This window comes from Tachypleus tridentatus, chromosome 13 (genome assembly GCF_004210375.1).
Source record: "Tachypleus tridentatus isolate NWPU-2018 chromosome 13, ASM421037v1, whole genome shotgun sequence".
In the NCBI taxonomy this organism is placed as follows: domain Eukaryota; kingdom Metazoa; phylum Arthropoda; class Merostomata; order Xiphosura; family Limulidae; genus Tachypleus; species Tachypleus tridentatus.
The window spans coordinates 46,169,874-46,181,892 of NC_134837.1; the positions used below are offsets into that span (position 1 = coordinate 46,169,874).

The window sequence follows — 12,019 nt, forward strand, 5'->3', positions numbered from 1 at the left end:
ATTTATTAACTGTTTCGTATAAATATCCAATTTCGATAGTAATATTTTTTTATTTTTTACTAATTTCTTTGAGAAGTACAGGATCGTGAACATTATAGTCAATGCATCGTTTACAAACATATAATAATTGTATATACTTTAGCAAGGTCGCTTCACTTCAGAGACAAGATGTCACATTAAGAACGTATATACGAGGTGTGATGAAAAAGTTATAATACTTCGCTTTTATTCCAAAGCATAATGCGCATACATCAGTGTTATATGCTATCCCATTCAAAGTAATCTCCCCAGCTGATACACTTGTTCCAACATTCCTGCCAATTTTGGAAGCAATGCTGGAAGTCTTCAACTGTTATGCAGCTAAGTTCTGCTTTCACATTATTATGGATGGTTGGAATGTCATCAAATCTCTTTCCTTTCAATTTAATTTTAATTTTTGGGAACAGAAAAAAATCACACAGGCAAGAGCGGGAGTATACGGGAGATGTGGTATCACAGGAATGTTTTTCTGCTAAAAATTCTTGAACAGACACAGCAGTGTGTAAAGGCCCGTTGTCATGATGAAGAAACCAGTGACCAGTCTCCCACAGTTCGCGACGGGTTTTTTTTAACTTTCTTCCTCAAACTAATTAAGACCTCTTTATAAAAGGCCCGGTTAACTATCTGGCCATGAGATACGAATTCATGATGAACAATACCTCGAATATCAAAAAAGACGAGCAACATTGTCTTTACATTTGATCGAGACTGCCGTACCTTTTTTGGACGTTGTGATGGTGGAGACTTCTACTGCGATGACTGAAGTTTCGTTTCAGGGTCATAACCATATACCAGTAACTCATCACCAGTAATAATGACGTTTATAAAATTAGGATCAACTTCTAGCATTCTTTTTAGATCTTCGCACTCTTGTCGATGATGAAACGTTTGGTCGTCCGCCAGTAGCTTTAGAACAATTTTTGAAGACACTCGACGCATGCAGAGTTTTACAGTTAAAATATCCTGACATAATCTAAAGGAAATGTCCACTTCATCAGAAATTTCGCGGATAGTTAATCGTCGATCATTTTGATTTTTTTCTTTCGTCTTAGCGACCGTTTCATCAGTGGACGATTTCAACAGTCGCCCAGAACATGGGTCATCTTTCACCAATTTTCAGCCATATTGGAAACGTTTTGTCTACTGATAAACGACAACCTCATTTAAGCAATTATGACCAAAGGCAGGTCTTAATATTTCGAAGATTTTGTTCCTCCTTTATCATTTTTCGCACAAAACTTCATGCAAACACGTTGCTCTTCTTTTCCATTTTTATTACAATAAGGGCCAGAGATACGTCTGTCTTTGAACACGTTTTTCGCAACACGGATATAAGATCTGGATAAATGGCTTGTTCGTGGCGTAGATCACTATTTGTATTATGTACACACCTCAGTGAGGCTTACTGCCTTTGTACTGGCACCTGTAACATAAAAAGTTTTAGATCAGACCTCGTACTCCTATATATATACTTGCTCACAGCAGTTTCCAGACATTTAACAGTGTAATGCAACTAGGATAGATGTATGTTTTAAAATTCTCCTGATGAAGGATATACGTACAGGAAAATCCTTAAATGATGCAGAAGCAAAGAGCTTAGAATTTTGAAGACGGCAGTGTTGACCAGGAAAGCTGGAAAACTCGAATATCAAAGTATTTAAAACAGCGGAGAGCGAAATCACAAGTCCGAACTAATTCAGAACAACATCACACTACGCAAAGAATCGATTTTGATTATCAAATAACAGCTTATGATGTAAAGAGCCATTCTAGTGGAACTGGTCATAATTTTAGTGCGTTTTTACAAGTAACAAGGTTTTGAATTTTAAGAAACAGTTAATAACGCAACTAATCACAAATCTCTAGCTACACCTAAAAACTAATGACTGTTTTCACGATAAAATCCCAAAAAAACTTGACCACATCAATGTCATTTAATCACACACCTGACAGTTATTTTGACGTCTCTCCAATATATTATTTTTAATTTAAACATTGTCTAAGGAAGTATGTTTTCATGGTGAGTGAAAGGACTTTAGAACGTTTGGTAAAATGTGAGGTTAAAAGTAACCTAGCCGACATTCCTAGAAACTTGTTGCATGATAACTGCAGTGTTTAGAAAAAAAAACTTGCAAACTCACTCGTTAAAATATCAACAAACAATGATTAAAAATTAGTGTCAAGGGCTACACAGCACAAACATCGTTGTTCTTGTAAAGTCTATTATGTTGGAAGCCGATGTCTATAAACGTTGGAGGCCTGTGACAGGTTTGTCAAGTTGTGTGATCTAACCTCAACTTCGCTATCCTTGGTAGGAGGCTTATACAGTAAAAATAGTGTCTAACAATAATAATACACTCATAGTATCAGATCGTGCACAATTGTCCAAGAAACATTGTTTTATAGAACGCGATCAATCTTCATTGTATAGAATAAGTGATTACCCTAGCTCAATGTTATTGCTTTCAATCGATGCATATGTAATTTAGTTATAAATGATGACTAGTTATAGATATAGCTTAAGTTAACAATTCATCTAAAATTATCTTCGAAACTTTTAACGTGTTAACTAATGACTAACACGGATGGTAAACAAAAAACGTGTGGCGTTTTAAGATACTTTAACAAAAATAATAATTTTACGACGAGCCAAATATGTTTAGCGTTGTTATTATTTTATTTATTTTTTTCTAATTTTAAAGGGATAAACAGATCTTGAAGCATTTTCCAACTTCTCATGGTCTTAAATAAACAAATAACCTGATGCTTAGAAATGTACTTACCTTTCATTCGTTTTATATGTTTGCAGTTAAACACAAAGCTATATAATTTAATATTAGTGTCCACCACAGATATCAAAACCTGTTTTTGTTGGGTTTTTTTAGCGTTGAAAGTTTGCAAACTTACTGAAGTGCCACTTTTACAAAAGAATAAAGAGAACATAATAGTAGATTTGTTTCGATGTTGAATTAATAATAGTATGGTAGTACCAAAAGTATTCGAAAATACTGATAATGATATTTACAGAATAGGATATCCTGTGAGGTTGTAAAATTAATTAATTGTATGCATATGTAATGAAGTCATTTTAAAGCTATAAAGTTATGTTCCAGAAGATTGTAAGATAGTTTTTGATGAACAAAATTCTGCTTCTATTTAACTAGCGTATAGAAGAATACTAAATACGCCTGTAGTTCTAATATTATATTAAATATTCGAGAAAATTGCTCTTCAGTTTTTAACTGGCTCTTTCAAATCAGTTGGTTTACGAATTGCACCAAACCTGACAAAGCATTGTTTTGTCATGCAACCGTTCTCTAAAATGAAGGCAAGATGGGTAACAGAGATTTGCAGTGCTACATACTATTGTATGTTCAAGACACTTATCAATCAAATGTATTCATATACTTTATCTCTGTGTCGAATTATTCTGTGGATAAATGTTTTCATTATCAGTTTCACTCTTATGATATAATATGACTGTTACTCGTACTTACTCTGGTCTAATTAAATTCAATTACTGAATATGAAAACGGCTTCGAACAATATTAGTTTCATTTAGATATAGGTATATTTTCGTTTTTACCTTGCCATATACTCATTGTTATAATGCCAAATGGTACACATGTTACAACGTAAATTGTGAGTAGTACCATAGACCATTGATTACAACTGATTTTGTCAGTCAAACTATTGATATGAACGTTCTACATAATTCTAATATCATCTAAAGGGCGTTTTGGCTGCGTGACAGTAACATGTTAATTCTTAATTCGCCATACCGACTTAATTGGACAACTGCTTCCATCTACCGAGAGATAAGTAAAACCTGGGTTTTAATTTTTAGAAATAGGTAAACAGTTCATTTACTTTGCTGAAGTTAAAAAATTGTTTGTTTTTGAACTTCGCGCAAAGCTATACGAGAAGTATCTATGTTACCCCTCCCTAATTTAGCAGTGTAAGATTATAGGGAAGGTAGCTACTCATCATCACCCACCGCCAACTCTTGGGCTACTCTTTCTCCAAAGAATAATGGGATTGACCGTCACATTATAACGCCTCCACGGCTGAAAGGGCATACATATTTGGTAATACGGTGATAAGTCTTGTTGCCACAAAAATGTTCTCAGCACTTGGAACCGTGATTATGTAATAAAAGTGATAATCAAATCTCATTAGTCAGTTAGAGAGAATAACACTATAATGGCATAAAATGAACATGCCGCTACAGTCAAAGTTAGGTGTTCTACTGGCATGTGTCATGGCACAGAACTACTCCTAACTCTCGAAACATTACTATGCATAAACTAGAGTTTACCTTTCTTTGAAAGTTGCAAGACAGGAAATTCACCTAGAGCTTGGTTTAATTTCTGGAATGCATTTTCACATTGGGGTCCATTTCCACTTGATAATCTTGCTTCCTGACTGATATAAAAGTCCAGTAATTGTAGCAAAGTTTGGAATGAACTGATTGTACTAGGCACATATGCCCAAGAATGTGTTTAAATTTCTGTAGTTTCTTGGAGTTGGGAAGTTTGTAACAAGTTTCACTTTGTCATAATTTGTGTGTATTATATCTGATGAGCATTTAAATCCTAAATATGATAATTATGATTGGCAAAATGTGCTTTTTAGAAACTTTTACAATAAGATTAGTTGTACAAGCTTGTAGGAACCAATTTAAGATATTTCAAGTGTTGTTAAAATGTTGGTAAAAATATTATAATGTCATCAGTATAAACCTTGCATCATTAGTTGCTCTTGCAAAAATCTTATCCATAGACGCATTTTTAAGACCAAAAGACATAATTTTAAATTCATAAAATCCTTTATTTGTTATGAAAGCAGTTTGATGCCGATTTTTCATCTTAGCAGTAATTTGTCAATATTCATCAGATAAGTGTTTGCACTGACACTGGTTGCCCTTGACTAAGCGTTCGAATATCACTTATATGAATCAGTTGGTAATGGTAATGTTCTGAGACTTGATTAAACTTCTTATAGTCAACATGGAACTTTAAAATCATTAGTCTCCTTTACAATAACTACTTAAAAAGCCCAAAAAGAACTGGAAGGTTGAATTAACCCATCGCGGAATATTTAATCTACTTGATCATGTAGCACTTGTTATTTAATGGTAGAATAGCAATAAGATTTACTAAACATTGGATGTTCTGTCGTGGTTACAATATTATGTTCAGACAAATTTATGAGGTCAGGTTTACTGTTAAAATTATCGGAATATTTTAACACGAGTTTATTTAATTGTTCTGTGTTTTATTTTTTAAATGTAAACATTATACCTATTCAGTCAGCATCTTTTCAGTCTCAGAGTCATGCCTAATTCAAGAGCACTTGTGAAGAAGTTAATGGTTGTTTCGTTTTGCTGAATGACGTTTGATCTAATAAGACAAGATACAACTATGACGACAACAAAACATTGGTCAACAATACCATTTATTGATAATAGTTTTGCTTCAAAGTATCCCAATGGTTGACAAATGCTACTCTTATTCCAAGTTTTTAATTGAAATATTGGATTTTCTCCTAATTTGATACCATATATTTTCGCTTAGTACTGAATAATTCAACCTAATATCCATACGATCTACCACTTTTACATCATTAATTATTAGAGGTAAATAAGGTTAGTTGTATTAACTAGTTTAGGGAAGGTTTTACTTTCACGGAACTCAAAACCTCCGTCTTTCACCCTTGCTCTGGTTTTCTTTGTTCCCTATTTGCATATATTACTTTATTGGAACAATGTACAGATAAGTGGCATATTTAATTACAAGTATAACGTCAAAACGTATATTACGGCACTCAGTTTTCCTACTTCACTATTAGAAGTGTCTGGTTTATTATTCCGTCGATGAACATATGGTTTTAACAATGGTAAGTACTTCAATAATAGCTATAACAACGTGATAATCCAAGTATTCTCGTAACGAAACTTACGATTGTGATATCATGCACTTCACAGTTTCTCTTGCAAAAGTTTCAAAGTTCCATAATTTATAAATTTTCACAGTTACTCCAAATGAACGTCTCAACTAACTCTCCTGTATCACACTGGTACTTTCTATTAAAAGGTTCTTAAGACAATTCGATATTGTCTAACACTGCTGGGTACAAACCAGTCAATGTTTCTTTAAGTTCTTCCCAGTGTTGGAAAACTATTTCTGATTAAAAATCTTAAATAATTATAACTACCTTCCCCTCAAACAATAAGCTACAATTTTCACCCTTTATTCTCGGGTACTTGATACCTATAGACATTTTTTATAAACTTTTAAGAAACTCCAGTACATTAAACTCCAACTTACTGTGAAACTTCTCAATAGGCAGGGATGAAGGATGATTGTGGTGACGTAAATCGAGGAAGAATTTACAGGTTTGTTAAAAGACCTTAGACATTTATAGTTGAGAAGGGGGAAGGGGTAGGGTCTCTGGTTCCATTACAGTCAACACGAGCGTTAGCATTTCCACCTTCACTGTCAATACTGACACAGACTGCTTCAGACTTGCCACTTCAGACTAACTAACTTCCATAACAATATAGTTATTTTCAAACACTATCTAACTTGTATTTGATTAAACTCAAATTATCGTTGAGAAACATAAAATCAAAAGTGACAATTCAACCTTCGGAACGGTCTAAACTGAACAGTCGCTACAATCAAGATTCAACAACACAAACACAATTTATTCATACCAAAATTACTTAGAAATATATTTAGCACGTAGCAAAACACAATTCATAATGAAGTGTCTCGCCAGCATTTCACACCAATGTTACTGTTGTTGTTTTGAATTCAGCACAAAGATACTCAATGGGCTATCTGTGATCTGCTCACCACGGGTATCGAAACCCGGTTTTCAGCGTTGTAAGTCCGCAGACATACCGCTGAGCCACTGGGGAACACCAATGTTACTGAGCAATTTACCACTAACATTAATATCGCAAGAAATGTACGGTGTCTATTGTTGTCCTTATTTTGCCAGTTTCAATTTGATCACAAAATTTTTTTATAGCTTTATAAGAATAAAATTTTATTTGGATTTTACATTAATACAATGGATAGTTTATTTCTTCTGACTCGATAACATCAGATAAAACTGCGTCATATAAAACTTCAAGTTAAGTTGTATTTTTACGAAACACTTTTTGATATCACGTAGCTAAAGATTTGAACTAATTCTAAAATATTTGGAGATTTTGTGGGATGAGACATTTTTATTATTAACTCATGCCACGTTATTTGGTGACCAAAAGTGTTCAGATCTTACCCAAACAGGACATGAATGGTTAAAAACACACCATTGAGTACATTGACAATGCTTCTCTTGAAGTTTTATATACTTATTTTTAGTTCTAAAATAATGTCTACAAATTAAGTTATAAAATAAAGATTAAACTCTATCCATTTGGTACTGTCATTCTGAATGACTCCATACACGACGTATCTTTAAAGGGACAAGGTCAAAGATACAACGGTTCAAGCTATATCATTTCAGATTTAAAACTGATCACAAGAACTAGTATCAGGCCCTACAGAGATATGTCAACCAAACAACAGAATTGGTTCTCACTTTAACAACTCATCTACTGTAAAAATATTGGAGCATGTCCAGTTTCATATCCAAAACTTGCTGATCTGTAGCATACGGGTCAGTATATCACACCTAGCCCAATTAATTCATTTTAGCAAAGTTAACATTTATAAAAATGACAGAGTAAGTATAAAGACTTATAAACTGAAAAGTGGACATGCCGCTGTGCCACGGGCTTGGGGCAATCGCTTACTGACGATTACTCTTAACCATTACTTCCGTATTAACATATCCAACTATCGAAGATCCGCTGGCATAAGATACGTAAACCAATTATTTTGCAAGTGAGACAATGTTATCTCAGGTACAACATAGGAAATAATATGCGATTTCCTACTATAGAAAAACAACGAGTGCCACAAAAAAAAGGTATTGTACAACTCATAACAAACCATTAACTACTGTTTAAGCCCTATGTTATTTCTATTATTAAGTACGCGAGGAGATGTTTACACACTTGACCAGCCATACAGCACTGAAGAGTCTGGTTAATTATCTTTAAATCCATGAAGTCAATTAGTAAGATAGTTTGTTTGTTTGTTTGTTTTACATTTGGCGCAAAGCTACACGAGAATTATCTGCCTTAACCGTCCCTAATTTAGCAGTGCAAAACTAGAGGGAAGGCAGCTAGTCATCACCACCCACCGCCAATTCTTGGACTACTCTTTTACCAACGAATAGTAGGATTGACCGTAACGTCATAACACACCACGACTGAAAGGGCGATCATGTTTGGTGCGACGGGGATTCGAAACCACGACCCTCGGATTATGAGTCGAGTGACTTAACCACCTGGCCATGCTGAGCCTTTTCAGTAAGACGGCTTTAAAAACTCAGAACCGTAGCTTCAACGTTTTCCATTGCTCAAAACAGAACCATGAACTTCTGAAACATTATTAAAAAAAAAAAAACTTTGTATGAAAGAAGAATGTTATACACTACGGAAAGATAGAAGTAAAGAATATCAACCTAAAATACAACAGGCTGAAGTCAAGGTGATTAAGAACTAATATTGACGAATTTTAAACAGAATAATTAAAAATAACCCAACCAATGATACAAAGCGTTACAATAATATAAATGTGGTTTATTTGTGCCAAAACTATATGTTTGTAGTAAAGCTATTAAAACACATGAATAAAATCAGAGATGAAAAATTACATTGTACAATGCATATAATATATATACAGAAGTATGCTAATCAAAACGATTTCTTCTTTCACTTACGTATGATAAGAGTATAGCTTCTGCTGTGACAATACACTAGCTTAAATTTTCCAACAGGCTAATATCAAAATGGAAATGGAAAATGAGCACTTTTCATCTGGAGAAAATTCAAGCAGAATGTTACTTTTTTTAGAATAATTTTAATTTAAACATTCGTATCTCTCTGTAGCTTCTGGTGAAAGTAAACTAAAATGTAAGATAGTAAATAACGCAGATAATTTAATATACTGGGCTGGTTTCCATTTTAAAAACTGTATACAATTTTAAAAATAAATGTTAAATTATCATTTTTGTGAAACAAATCTCTGTATTATTTGTTCATATTCTAGCATCTCTGGACCAGACCTCAATGAAATAACTAATTGCCAATGTGAAAAGTTACCTTGTAATTTTTAGCGTTAACATTTTAAAAGAAACCAAGATGAAATTGAAAACAAAATATCTGACGTAGAAGCTTAGTGCATTCTTTGGTTGGACCCGTTCTGTGCTATTCAAGGCTCGTCAGCACAGCTTGGATCAGTTTGTTTGTTTTTTTTGTTTTTTGGAATTTCGCACAAAGCTACTCGAGGGCTATCTGTGCTAGCCGTCCCTAATTTAGCAGCGTAAGACTAGAGGGAAGGCAGCTAGTTATCACCACCCACCGCCAACTCTTGGGCTACTCTTTTACCAACGAATAGTGGGATTAACCGTCACATTATACGCCCCCAGGGCTGGGAGGGTGAGCATGTTTAGCGCGACGCGGGCACGAACCCGCGACCCTCGTATTACGAGTCGCACGCCTTACGCGCTTGGCCATGCCAGGCCTACTTGGATCAAAAAACCAAAAAATACTATTAGGCTTCATATAATAGTGAAGTATGTATGTGAAGATGTTTTGAATTCGTTTTATTCACAGTATAGTAACCTAAATTAATTTAGGTATGTCAATAATATGACTCTTCGATGAATTAATTATTTAATATTATATAGCGGACTAGTTGTTTAATTATTGTATATATGTATTTTAAATATTTATTTTATTTTTATTGACTGTGTGTATATGTATTGAATTTTTCTTTTCTCTTTTTTTGTGAAACAGGAAAAAAAATTAACATATATTTATCTATCTGTTTCAATATCTTACTGTTATGTTGAAATGAACTGTCTATACTCTGCTTACTAGGTGTATAAAAACTCGAATTTTACTGTTATAAACCGTCAGAGTCATTCCTGTAAAACTGAGAGAGCTTTTAAAATGAACAATAGCCTCATTTATGCAAAAGAAATGTTTTATTTCATATGTTCTCAATTTTCTGAATTATATATAAAAATAATATGGATTAATGATTTAGTATAATTATCACGTGGTAAATATGTCAATATACGAACGAATTTGATTCTTGATTTTCATTTTTCTTTCTTCCTTTCCGTCAGCTGTAACTCATAAACCATAGTGTAGTTACTATCAACATGTGCCATTTCAGATGATCCACGATGGTTTACTTACAGCCCAAAATATATGCAATGATATAGACTGTGTAATATTGCCCAATACACATATAAGTCAATAGATGGCGACACGCATGATGCTATTGCTTAAAACTCCAGAAACTAACAAAAAATTAATATTCTAAAATTTTTAGGATGTCGGAATGAAAAGCGATCAAAAACTAGAGAGCATTCACTAAAAGTAGGAACTGGTAAACCAGAATTTCTTCCTGTCCTAAACGCTCTCTATTTTCTAATCTTTTTTCATCTCTACATCCCAACAATTTTAGAATAAAATTTTTTCATTGCTAGTATTTGCTACTTTCTCACAGTCGGCTGTTAATGCTGGAATAATGTAATTATTCAATAAAAAATTATAAACTTGAAATCTATTTTGTTTCTACGTGTTTTTTTACTAATTTATGAAAAATATTTTCTTTTTTCATTTTCTATATTTAAGTTTGATTATCCTTTATTAAACTTTCTTATCTCGAGATATTCTTGAGGTTGGTTGTTTATGTTAAGAACAAAGCTGTATAATGAAGTAGCTGCTCTGTATCCACACAAGAGATCGAACGCCGTATTTTACAGTTATACATTTCTAAACTTTTTGTTATATATGATTTTCAATCAAAGACTAGCAGCTGTAATGTTACATACAAGTTTTAAATTTCTGATCGCCAGCGTTATTGAAAGTTTATAAAAATGCTGATTAAGATAATAGTGTATGCTCATCACATTGTTATTTTTGTTCAATATTTTGCGTTGCTTTTAATGAATTTGACACTTATCAACTGAAAATTTTATCATTTACACATATTATGTACTTTGAGGTTTCTTTATTATTATTATCTAAGTTATTAACCAAATTTTATAACATCAGATGCGACTATTTCAAATTACCTGTTGTATAAACGGAAGCTGCAAAATTTGTAAATTACTTAATTCTCATTAGGTGACGCTACCTAATCAAAGTGATTGAAATAAAAATATATGCATTATTTCATCCTGGTCTCACGTCTACTCAGATATAGCTTAACATATCTTCAGCTTAAGAAAAACCGTTGTTATACAATGAATTCGAAAACAAACAAATGGAAAACATAACACGAAACATGGCTAATGAAAAATAGCTGTTTTAATACTTACTACTTTTCTGACTGGAACGGCCTTCCTCTTGTAATTTTAAACTGTAATCAAATAATCAGAGTTCTAATTAGTTCTATTTGCTTTGTCGTTTTAGGTGTTAAGAGGCATAGATACTGTTTTCGCATGGAGATGGTATTAACGAAACGCCTATTATACTCAAATATATATATATACACACTTAAATATGTTTGCGTATAAAGAACAAACATCGTCGATTGCACATAACACCTGCTGAAACAGTAGGCTATCCTGGAAGCTATTAACAGTCTTTGGTTAGTATGGTACGTATAACGTAAATTTGAAATTGACATCTGCCTATGTCGTTAACCCAATTCTTTGAATTGTTTCTCAACAAGTCAAATGATTTCAGCTGTGAACATAAACCTGTTTATTTTCTATTCTATCATAATAAATGTTGGAACAAAACATAGAGCGGTGTCAGCTACTTCTTACTTATTTTTTATATATAAACAAAATTTGAAAATAGCGAAACATTCTACTAAAACGGTAAAATAAGAAT

General features: G+C 33.1%; 1 long non-coding RNA gene across 1 annotated transcript; it reads right to left on the minus strand.

Moving 5' to 3' along the window:
- Positions 1-218: 218 nt before the first annotated feature.
- LOC143239364 (uncharacterized) lies at positions 219-11,621 on the minus strand. Its single transcript, XR_013021150.1, has 2 exons — positions 11,500-11,621; positions 219-1,462 (listed from the first exon to the last, which is right to left on the minus strand). It is a non-coding gene; the product is annotated as an uncharacterized LOC143239364 (long non-coding RNA).
- Positions 11,622-12,019: the final 398 nt, after the last annotated feature.